Raw genomic sequence first — 12,330 nt, 5'->3', positions numbered from 1 at the left:
AAATTCACATGTGGAAATCCTAACCCCCAATGTGAAGATATCAGGAGGTGGAGCCTTTGGGAGGTGATCAGGTTATGAGGATTGAGTGCTGTTATAAAAGAGACCCCAGAGAGCCTTCTAGCCCCTTGTACTCTGTGAGGACACAACCAGAATATGGGCCGTCTAGGAACCAGAAAACAGGCCCTCCCCAGTCACAGTCTGCTAGCATCTTGCTTTTGGATTTTCCAGCCTTTAGAAATAAGTGTCTGCTGTTTACAAGCCACCTAGTCTATGGTGTTCGGCTAGAACAGATTAGACAGATTAATCTGCTGTACTGATTAGGACAGTAACCACATGGAGCTGACTGCCAGGGCTAGCTCTGGGTTTTCAAGAGACCTTGGCTTCACCAAAGGCACTGTAACAAAATCCACCGAACAAATCCACATCGCACATCTCCGTTTAGGCAGGCAATGGCATAAACCAAACTTATTATCCCCCTGAGATCATCAGATCATCAACAACCTTCACAATCTTTCTGTTCCCGGAACTTGAAGACTGGAGTAACCATCTTCCTTACTTCTATGTGTGTTTTGTACAAACACACCACACACACACACACACACACACACACACACACACACACACGGTTTCAGAAGGGCATGATCTTCTTTGAGGATCCTGACTACATTTCTGTTACTTTTTTGTTTATGCTGCACACTTTAGCAGTAGAGAGGCCAAGCAGCCCCGGAACTCTCTGTCCTTGCCTTCCTTTTCCACACATGCACACATGCCTGCTCTACATATTTATATTAATTTAACCCCTTCACATCTGATCCAGTTTGTCCAACCAGTTTGTCTCACAAGTGGATTTTCCTGGGAGGCAGTGGCTGGTCTGTGGCCCCAAAGATGAGCGGAGGAGGCTTACTCATCCTGTACCACCCCTCAAGGAAATGCAGAACCACCAGACTTTAGCATCACTAAGCAGGTAGGGTTTTGCTTCCCACCCATGGGACTCGCCTACAAAGGCTACGGAGGGCTTTTGCCTTAAAATTGCATCCTCAATAGTTTATCAACATGTATAAATTGCGAAGAACTGTTGGTGGCGCTTTCCCTTGTTTTTTCATTTCATCTTTGCAGCAATCCTGGAGGCAGGTGCTACTCTTGCCTTGTAGAAGAGGGAAGGGCGGCCCAGGGAGGGTCTGCAAAATTACTTCTGGTCACACAGACCATCACTTCCCGTTTGAGCTGGGATCTGAACTGAGAGCTCAAGAAATCCGCTTTTCTTTGCTTCGGGGTGCTGCCCAGGCTCATGGCAGCCTTGTCTGGGCTCTCTTGTGGGCCCTGCTTTCTTCTCCCCAGGGGCTTGGCCATTTGGTTCCTGGGTTTGTTGATGGGATTTTGCTTGCTCTGAAACTGCTGTAATTTGGTTCCTGAGGAATCACTTGCATCACTGAAAACATACAATAGGTGGCAAGAGAGTGAGAGATGGTGGAGGTGGAGGTGGGGAGGAATGGAGAGAGAAAGAAGAAGAAAAGGAAAGCTCACATTTATGGAGCTCCTGCTACATCCCAGATATTGTGCATGGCTCTTTACAAGTAAGGGATCGCCTTAAAATTCTCCACCTTCCAGCCCCAGCCCTTGCCTCATAGTGTTACACTGATTCCCCAGGAATCTAAGGTCTGCTGGCCCATGGAAAATCCCAAAAATCCCAACTACTAACTGGAAACAGCAGCCACTCAATGATTTATTTTTATTTTTATTTTTTTAAGTGCCTCAGATTAGAAGTCCCTGGGAAAACAGACTTGCTGCTCTTGGGCACCTCTCTGTGGCCACCGCAAGAACATTCCAGAAAAACCATTAAAATGCATTGCTGAGCTGCTCAAAGGAACAATAAACCCTTGGCTTTCTTCTTGTCTGTCCTTTCTGCCTCCTGTTACTTGAAGACTATAAATGGTTAACAGAAATGTGCTTCTTAAATATTAGTGACTGTCCTCCAACATAAATATATGCTGAGAGGCTTTGAAATCATAAGAGGTCTGAGCCACAGGCTGCTCTGCCAGTCAGCTGCTCTCTGCACCTCAGTTTCTTTGTCTGTAAATTGGGACCAACAATACCTACCCTTGCGGGATGTTGTGGAGACAGATGAAATGATGCATGTCCAAGTATCCAACTCCTTCAGTGATTAATAAATGTTAGTTCCTTTCCTTTCCTTCTTTACTCTCTACACAGCATGATTTCCATAGGCAAGTCTGACATTGAACACTCTCAGATGAGAATAAACGTTGCTTTTTTTCTAAGCTCTGGCCTGAGTCTAAGGGAACAGCAAGCACATTTCTAGGAAAACCAAAAAAAAAAAAAAAAAAAAACCAAACAAAAACAAAAAAAAAGAGGGGGGTGCTGGAGAAGAAGTCTGTGCAAACTGGGTTAGCTGCAGGCGACTTTCAGAGAGAGAGGTGATCCCAGATGAAAGAGCTGAGTGAAAGGAAGTGTTTATGGCATGCCCTTTTGGGCAGGCTTTCAACAAAGGGTCCTGCCTAGAGCATTCTGAGCTGGCTGCTGACCGGGGCTTCCCTCTCCCCTCCTGAGCAAGCAGGTCCCCTGCTGCGGCAGCCATGTTTGAGGGCCTTTCATGTGCTTGCCTCAGCAGGAGAGGCAGCTCTCTGCTGAAAGGGCCAAACACAAAGGAGAAGGTCCTTATTCTCTTGTGTTTATTTTGTTGACTGCTGCAGCAAAACTCTACCTGTGGCTATCTTTCACAACAGAGTTCCTTCCTGCTTTTAGCTGCATGAATATTTCCAAAGCAGACACTAACACATGCTATTGCCCAAAGCACATATTTGCATGCCTCTAAAGGAACTAGAGGAGGACACCAGCCTCCCAAGAAGCCATAAGAGGGAAAACTAGGACCAGATTTGTTCTCCTGTCTGGTAGGGAGGGAGAGAAGGAGCCCTCAGGGAGGGAGAGCCCTCTGTGTGTCCCCAACCCCTCTGCCTTTACCTTTGCCATCTCCTTGAAAAAGAGCATGGCCTTTGGGTACAGTAAGGCCTGGGTTTGAATTCTGCCTTGTTATTTGTGGGCTCTGAGACCCGGGAGAAACCACTAACCCTTGGCTGGGTTTCAGTTGCACATCTGTGAAAGAAAGCCCTTGACTTTGTGAGAAGAAAGTATAACAAATGCAAAAACCTTGCAGAGTTAATAGAACATAAAAGAATGCTCAATTGGTTATTTTTTTAATTAGTGGGGGAATGATATTAAAAAATCGCTTCCTAGAAAATGCATACGCTTGTGGTATATTAATATAAAACATGTTTAAAGCAATTAATAAGAAGCACATATGCATTAAAATATATTGAAGAACGAACTCAAAAATGTTGATTAATTCTGGGTCACAGAGTCTAAGGCAATTTTTATTCCTTCATTTCTAGTTACCTATATTTTCTCATTTTTCAGCAATGAACATGTATTGCTTCTACAATAAAAAGAAGAGAGAGCTGAAGCTATATATGAATCTTAATAGTCCAGAAAAATGTTCAGGATACTTTATTGTAAACAAAAGCTTGGCTATGCATAATACCATACTCTGATATGTGTAGATGACACATCGAAATTGCAGTGAGGATGTAGACTAAAATGCTTATAATCTCTGTGTGAGGTAATTGTAGGTGCTTTTAATTTTCTCTTTTTTTATGCCACATTTCCTACATTTTTATATTGGCTCTTACAGCCCTGAAAGGAGAACAATTAAATTGTTTTAGGAGCATACAAAAAGAAAACAGACATTATTGATAGGAAATAAACATCTTGTACGTATATAAAATAAGTTAATAGAAAAAGATATATGGGTCGCTAAGCCTGCAGCAACAATGGTGAATAAATAGCATATTCAATAGCCTGTGATATCCCCAAATCACCTTGTGTCTGGCCTCGATGCCTTTGCTCACATGCTTTTTCTGCCCAGAATTCTTTCCACTCTGCGCATTCCCTCAGTACCATGTACGTAAGTCTCTGGAAAAGGCTACAGCATTTTACTTGCACTGCTTTGTTCACATAAACATCTTCCCTCCTAAACTGTAGGAACCAAGTCTCATGTACCTCTTTATCGTAACACCTAGCAAAGTGACTAAAACATAATATGTGCTCAATAAATGCTGTACAAGTAAACACATTTCTTAATGTGAATCCTGTCTCATATCTACTTTAAGGTCTATTGATCTCAATGCCTACCAGTCTTAAAAATCTGGTTATTGGGAAATTTTAGGCCAAAATTACAGTTGTAAGTCTCGACAATTCTACTATTTCAAGTTCTTTCAGATCAATCTTCAAAGGGGATTGTTATCTCTGCTTTTGTTTATGTTAGGCTATTCATTAGTGTTTTCTAATTTTGGGTTATGAGCTCATCTTTAGCTAATTCATTGTTGCAGAGTTGTTTGAATTGGGAAGATGTTGTATTCCTATATATTGAATTTTTTATCTGCTATTTAGAAGCACCGGGGGTATTTAAAATGATGGATTTTGGTATTACCAACTCGGAGCTTCCTGAACTAAGCAGGAATTTTACATCGATTCCCTCTCAAACCTGTGACAGGACAAACCTCTAGTTCAATGTCTTTGTTCTTTCCCCATCCAGAGGCCAGACAGATATACCTTCCTTTATGCCAAGGAAGGATGCCTTTATGTTTATATATTTTTGTTTTGTTTTTTTTTCCTCTTTAACACACCAGTTAAAGGCTACAACTTCCTCATGAAGATCCAAGAACTTACTTCCTATCCCTTCCTGTCTATAAGATGTCACTTTCTTGCTTACAAAGTTACCAATCACCCTTACAGCTTCTGTACTTGTAGCTCAAACTCACTATTCTAGTTTTCAGTATTTCTTCGTTTCAATTGTTATTCTTCTTGCAGATTTGCAATGAAAACTGTTTTTGTTAAATCGTGTACAATTTTGGGATATTTCATACTGGGAAAATATTTGGGCTTTCTAATCTACCATAATACATATTACTAGAAAATAGAAGTGATAACTTATTATTAAGATTACATTTTGACCCAATAGCTGAGGTTGCTTAACCTAGTTGAATACTTAGGAAATGAGATTTGAAGCCTCTATCAAAAGTGTTTTATTTACACCTATGCTGGTGATGAAAGATACTTCAAGGAATATAGGCTTCATTTTCCATTTTGTAGAAAACGAATGGAAGAAAAACTTATAAATACTCACATGGAAAAGTAATTTCTAAATTCTTCTGGCTCAACACCCAGAGAATTTATGTCTTGTAGCACTATTTCTGGGACATTTATCCTTGACTTTTTCCTTTCTTTCAGTCTACTTGGCCAATTTGTCAGCAAATCCCAATGGCCTTCTCTTCTAATTGATTTTGAATCTGGAATTTTACACTCCCACTGCTAACACCATAATCTAAGCTACCATCCTCACAAGCCTCACTACGGAACCTTCTGGTTGATCACCATTTCTAGTCTTACCCTATACTGTCTATTCTCAACATAGCCAAACAAGATAGATGACATCAAACCTGTGAGCTATATTCTCCCATTTAATATTAGGCTTCCCCTAATATTTCCATAAAATGCAAAGTCCTTTCCGTTGTCTATGTGACTGGCTCCTGGCCTCCTCTCTGGTTAGAGAAAGAGGGGTCCAGCTATTGTGTAACTAGAGTTGAGAGGAAGGGAAGAATATTGTTGGCTAGTTATCAGAAATACTTCTTGGAGAAAATAGTCAAAGGAGTGCTGTTCAGTTCAGACTGGCCTTGTGTGGATACCCATTTGTTTTACAATGATTGTTTCACAATGGGGGCATTGAACTCCCTTACCCTTGCCCCACTGTGGACTGCACCAGCAAACAATCACAATAATCTCTTGACCTTGCTTTTTGTTGCACTGCCCTAAGGGTAGTCCAAGGAGCATGCACATCTTTCATCTGCCCACTAAACTAAATATATGACCATCTTCAAGTAATGAACCACAAGGATTGGACATCACTATCCCTTCTATCTGCCAATGGCAGCTGGAAAAACTGATTGGCCTTCTAAAACAGCTAAACTTTGTTCTAATACTGAGTCTCTGGTGTGTTCTAATGCTTTAGGATCAAAGTGGTTTATTGTTATAGAGCTAACTTGAAAAAGAGATTTCCCTTTGAAATTAGAGAAGCAATTTCTTCTGTCATCACCACTGTGCTGATAGAGGTCATGATGCAGGGCTTGAACTCCCGAACCAAACCGCGAGATCATGACCTGACTCGAAGTCGGATGCTCAACCGACAGAAACACCCAGGTGCCCCCAAAACAGTATGTTTAGCTTAACATCACAGAGAGCAGAAGAGGATGTAGGAGAGTCAAATGTACCAAGTTCAGTGACATCAAAGCTAAGTATTAAAATTGAAGTCATATATTTAAGAATTCAGAAACTGAATTATTTAATACCAAGCGAAATAAAACAAGAGGAACAGAGAGTGGGGTGTTTGAAGCCATGTTTTCAAATGCTAGTTAGCATTTTAAACTATTCCATGGATGTCCTTAGCAATAAGAAAGGGCTAGGCCAGTCCTAAATGGCTTACCTATGTTAGGGAGTAACCTCACAGGACCCCTCTTCTGACTCTTTCTAGCCCTTGCTGGTCCCCATGAAATATTTCTAAAGCATCTGCTCTGCTCTGTTTGGGAATTATTCTAGATGTTTCCTCCCCTTGACACTCAAACTTTTCTCTCTGTTGGCAGCTGGTTTTACAATCTTCATTCTTTTCCTTGGATAGAGACTAGCCCTGCAAATTGACCACCTAGATAAGTCTGCTTTCTTTTTTTCCCCTCCAAAAGTGTCTGCATGTGGGGTTAGCTTAATATTTTTTAATCAAGATTTATTTAGTCAAACACATTAGTCTTATACACAGAGTAAATTCAACCCTTGGTATCAGAGATAAATGTTGAGTTCCAATGATCTCCAATTGTGGGACTTCATAGTAAAACCCTTACTCAAATTCATGTTATGGGTGTTTTTCCATGGCAACAAATGAAATAAAAATCTTATACTACCTAGAAATTAAAGAAAAGGAAACAGTTTACTCATGAAATATACTATAAAGTAAACTACACTTCTAAAACACTATCTTAAGAATTATATTTCTATCCAATTTCCATCTGAGTATGATCACTTGACCGTAGCAGTGAAACGACATGAAAGAAAATTCAAAATTACTTTAGAGGAGAAACAAAAAATTGGCAGTGTTTCTGAATCAACAGAAGAGATTTGTGAAGTAGCAATGACACATCTAGACTCCCTAGAAATCAAATTAGGAGGATATAATTTAGTAGCAGGATTCACATTTATATAAATGTACATTTATAAAACACTACCCTAAGATTTAGAATTCTTTCAGACTACCACTAGAGCTATTGTATACTCACTTTGAAAGTAGCAATAAAACCAAGGGAGAAAAAGAAATCAAAATTACTGTACCAGGTCCAAGAAGAAAGACAAAAAAAATTCTTTGGTTGTTCTGGATTATTCAAATGGGTTTGTTAACAATAACAAAAACATTAAAACAAAAGCATACTTACAAATAGAATCAAAAGAAAGCAATTTATAAGATTGGCATTTAAATCATCTACAAGTATAAAACATTACCCTAAAAATTATAATCCTACCAAGCTTCCAGTGAGCCAAAAGACAGCCTTCATTTTTACTTGGCACTTTTTAAAAAAAATTTTAATGTTTATTTACTTTTGAGAGAGAGAGAGAGAGAGAGAGAGAGAGAGAGAGAGAGAATGAGTGGGGGAAGGGCAGAGAGGGAGGGAGACAAACGCAAGCAGGCTCCAGGCTCTGAGCAGTCAGCACAGAGCCTGATGTGGGGCTCGAACCCACAAACCATCAGATCATGACCTGAGCCTAAGTCGGACGCTTAATTGACTGAGCCACCCAGGTGCCCCTTTACCTGGCACTTTCTTAAACTGTAGATTCTGGGATCCGTTAGTTAGTTTCACAAACTAGTGGCAATAACGCCAGGTTATTGCAAGCAGCTCAGAATAATATGGTATGGCAACCTTGGCCTGGCCTTAATCTGCTTCTCCTGAGGATGGGATCATTCCTGACACGAATGATCCCATCCTCTGTCCGCCCCCCCCCCCCGCCTCTCCCCCTCCCCTGTTCTCGCTCTCTCTCTCAAACATAAATAAATGTTGAAAAATTTTAAACATACTGTTTTTGACTCCAACAAGAAAATTCTTTGTTAGGTTCTTCCTGGGGAAGCCTACTTTTTTCTGACTGCCCACTTCCTTACTCAATACCCTTAAATCCAGGTTAAACACTCATTATGTCCTTTATTCTTTTCAGGTTAGGTGGGCTCCTCATGAAATAAACGATCCTGTTATGACTACTGCTTGGATCATTTTCATTCTTGGTTAATTATTATGATTTCTTGATGACAAAGATTATAGGACTACCATCAACACTTTTCTTCGTGGCAGAAAAAACACTACTTCATATTGTATATAACATTTCATCTGATCTCTAAAGAGGAATAGAGGAGACTTGGTGTCCAACAGCGTCTAGGCTGGGTCCACTACATGATCCATGAGCCGGAACCAAATATTCTTCTCTTTAGACGACGTCTTCCAAAAGAGCAACCAAAATGAAGTATATCTGGGGATCGTCGATTAGATCTTTTTCAAATGTAACGTATATGTGTATATAAGGTTGTACTCAGTGAATATTTGAAAGATGTGCAAATCGTTCTTCCATACCTGTGGATCAGCTGTATTCTTCACAGCAACAGAGCTCAGTTAAATGCAACTGCAAGTAGGTTACTATAAGGTATTCAAGATAAATTGCTTCTAGTCAGTTTTCCTCTTACTATAAGTGCCTGTTTGATTTTGCCTGTTATTTTTGCTAAAGTTTGTATGTTGCATTTAAAAAAATTTCATATTATATATTTCATATTATATAAATTTCATGTTACATATAATATTTCATATTATATATATTTCATGTTATATATAATATTTCATATTCAAAAATGAAGGCTGTCTTTTGGCTCACTGGAAGCTTGGTAGGATTATAATTTTTAGGGTAAGGTTTTATAATTTTAGGTATTTTCCCAATTTATAGAAAACAGGATCTGACACTGCAGTTGGTTGAGATGTCTTTAAAAGCTCTTAATTTCTATCAGTTCTCCCTCCACCCCATTTCTTCCATGCGAGTTATTTCTTGAAGAGACTTCGTTAAGTTGTGGAACTTCCCATATCCTTGTTTGGCTGATGATACCATCGTAGTCTCTTTTCATCTGTTTGTCTGCCATATTTCTTGCCATTTATCTGGTAGTTAGATCCAGGAGTTTGATTAGATGAAGGTTCAATTTTTGTGCAAGAGTATTTCATAGATGCTGTGTACTTCCTATTGCACATGGTATCTGTGTGTCTCACTCTTCGTGATGCTGTTAAGATAAATCAGTGGGTTCAGGTTTTTTAGCTCCATCCAGCCATTTTGTTTCCCACTTACATTCCGCCTCATACTTTTTTAATTTTTTATTTGTAAGTAATCTCCATGCCCAGCATGGGGCTCGAACTCACAACCCTGAGATCAGGAGCCACATGTTGCACCCACAGAGCCAGCCAGGCGGCCTCCACCTCATACTTTTAATAGCCATGCTGTTAAGCCATTGTTGCCTTGTCCCCGTGCTTCATTAGGAGTTGTGAAGAGTGAATCTCTAATTCTAACCTTTCTGTTGCATTTATTATCTTTTCAGACTATTTGGGTACCCCGAAATAACAGCAGAATAGAGACTTGATTTTTTCCTCTTATTTACCAGTTTTCCAAATAAAGAGTTAGTTCCTTAGGTGATACAAGGCTAAGCAATGAGGGATTTAAAAAAATATTACTACGTATTCATGGATGTCTATAGATATGTTAAGATCAAATCAGTCATTATTCTTTCTTGAGCCCAAACTATTCCATCTTTAGCCAAAGGGTGCCCCTTTCTATTTGCTCTTGGGTTCTTTTGACAAAACCTCAGTAGTATTTGATAGCTACCTTGCTTTCTGGCCTAACAAAATGTCACAGGCTCATCTTACACAATCCCTGCCCTGGTTCTGAAATCAGTCATTTCCTAAAGGGGTCTCTGTTCCTCTTCAGGGGGCAATGGCATTTAGATGATCCATTTGGACACTAGGGCTGCTCATAGCCAAGAGATTGCCATTGCTTCTTGGCCTTTTCAGTGGACACAGCCTGCATACAGGCATTTTGTAGAAAGAGAAAATTTAATCATGAATTCATACTACCATTGCCAATTTAAATTTTCCATTCTACAACTTATCCCTAACATCATTGATTTTGATACCTGTATCTTTTCATCTCTCACTGAAGACCTTGATTTCCAACAATATCAATTCAATTATTTACTATTTTATTTATACATATATATATAATACAAATACACGCAATAGCATGTAAATAACAATACCAGTATTATTACTAACAAAGTGTTATTAAATGCAGCTTGATTTCTTGCCCATTTTTTTTTATCCTTAAGATGTGTCACACTAAGATTATGTAGTCAAAATAATGAGTTTTAAAGTCAGTTTCTTATATTTCCATGCAGTTATGTCAGTAACTCCTGATATATTTTGATTAATGGCTTTTTTTGTCCTTTTGCAAAATGCTTTGCTATTTTCTTTTAAAAATGTAGCATGTAAACCATTTACATGATTCCAAAGTCAAAGTATAAAACACAATATATGAAAATAAGTCTAGCCCTTATTTCCATCTCTTACATCCTGTTCTTCTTATATGCAACCATTTTTATTAGTTGGTGATTTATATTTCCATTGCTTCTTCTTTAAAATGTAAGCAAAGCACACATCTTTCTTCGAAGGAACGCAGCGTATACAGGGTCCCAGTCTTGCTTTTTTCACTTAAGGTATCCTGGAGTTTGGTGGCCTTCCACAGAGATGGTCTTCATTCTTTTGTAAAGCTTCACAGAACTGCATTGTGTAGATATACCGTGGTTTATTCAGCCAGTCTTCTGTGGATAGACACGTGAGCTCAACAAACGTTTACTGCATGGCTAAATTGTGCCAGGCACTGGGGATAAAGACATGGTCTCTAGCCTCAGGAAACTCAGAGTGAAGAGCGGGAGGTCTCTGCAATACAGGTACTTTGCTCACAAGGGAGGGAGATCTTGGATCCACTTAGCACAAGCAGTGGGTAGAACAGGGAAAAGAGGCTGACACACAGGAGGGACACAGTAACAGTCTATTGACTGGCACTCTTGTTCCCACACGGGCCTTAATATGGGAGAATCCCCTTGGGATGAACTAGTTTTTGTCAATGTTTGAAATTACTTAGAAAATCATGAGAGCCACCAATTGGTCGGAGAAGGCAAGGCCAAATGAAAGACGCAAAGAGGAAGGTTCCTAACCACAAAATTCCCTCAAAAGAGGAAACGTAAATTAATACATAAGCTGTGGTTTAACAATTAAAAGCTACTGCCTGTAGAGAATGTAACACTCCCCAGAGCTTGCTCTAACCCTAACCCTAACCCTATATGACACATATATATAACTTCTTTATTTTTCATAACAATTCTAACAAATAGGGGTTATCATTTCCCACATTTTACCGTTAAAGAAATTAAGGCACAGAGAGGTTACTGGACTTTTTCTCCAAGGTCACACAGCGAGCGAACAAGGAAGGGAGCAAGGAAGACATCGCAGATAGGACACCCGCAGGTAGTGCCCTCTCCCAGGTGGGACCAAAGTCCTCTAAGTCTCTCCGGATCCGAACCACTCCCAGGGGAGGAGAACCTCCCTCCCTCCGTCGCTGCAAACATACACCCCACGATCGGAAAACCCCACAGGGTTTTCTCTGGATTCTCTGGGGTGGGGGTGAGGGAGCAGGAATCCCAAAGGCAGGCGGCGACCTTCTGGGTGCGTGGCGGAGGCGCGGGGCTGCTAGCCGAGGCTCCCCCTCCGAGAAGCAGCCAAGCCTGCTCTCCGACCCCTTCCGGTGTGCGACGCCCATTTCTCCGCGCTGCCGCTCCCGCCTTGGCACTAATCAAGTCTGCTTCCCGGGCTCCTACGATGCGGGGGAAACTACCGGAAGTCACTAACAAACTCCCGAGGACAGCCACGCACCGTTAACCGCCGCTGGGGAGCCCAGGTCACCTGGGCACAATTCTACCCTCTGGGAACCCGCAGCTAGGGGACAAGCAGTGCCGACGCAACATGACACGGCGAGACAGGACACGTTCTCACACTGGGCCATGGTTGTCCAACCCGCCCCGCCTGTCTAAACCGAACCAATGACCGCTAGGTGGCTGTGGGCCCCCTGCTCGAACCTGCAGATTGTCGA

At 40.7% G+C, this 12,330-nt stretch overlaps 1 long non-coding RNA gene across 1 annotated transcript in view; it reads right to left on the bottom strand.

The window, feature by feature from the left end:
* Positions 1–12,330, bottom strand: part of LOC147581543 (uncharacterized) — a 63,211-nt gene that overhangs the window by 50,364 nt on the left and 517 nt on the right. The window lies entirely within an intron of this gene.

Source organism: Puma concolor, chromosome B1, assembly GCF_028749965.1.
Source record: "Puma concolor isolate L17-30 chromosome B1, mPumCon1.1.hap2, whole genome shotgun sequence".
Classification (NCBI taxonomy): Eukaryota; Metazoa; Chordata; class Mammalia; order Carnivora; family Felidae; genus Puma; species Puma concolor.
This window is presented reverse-complemented; position numbering and strand designations above follow the sequence as displayed.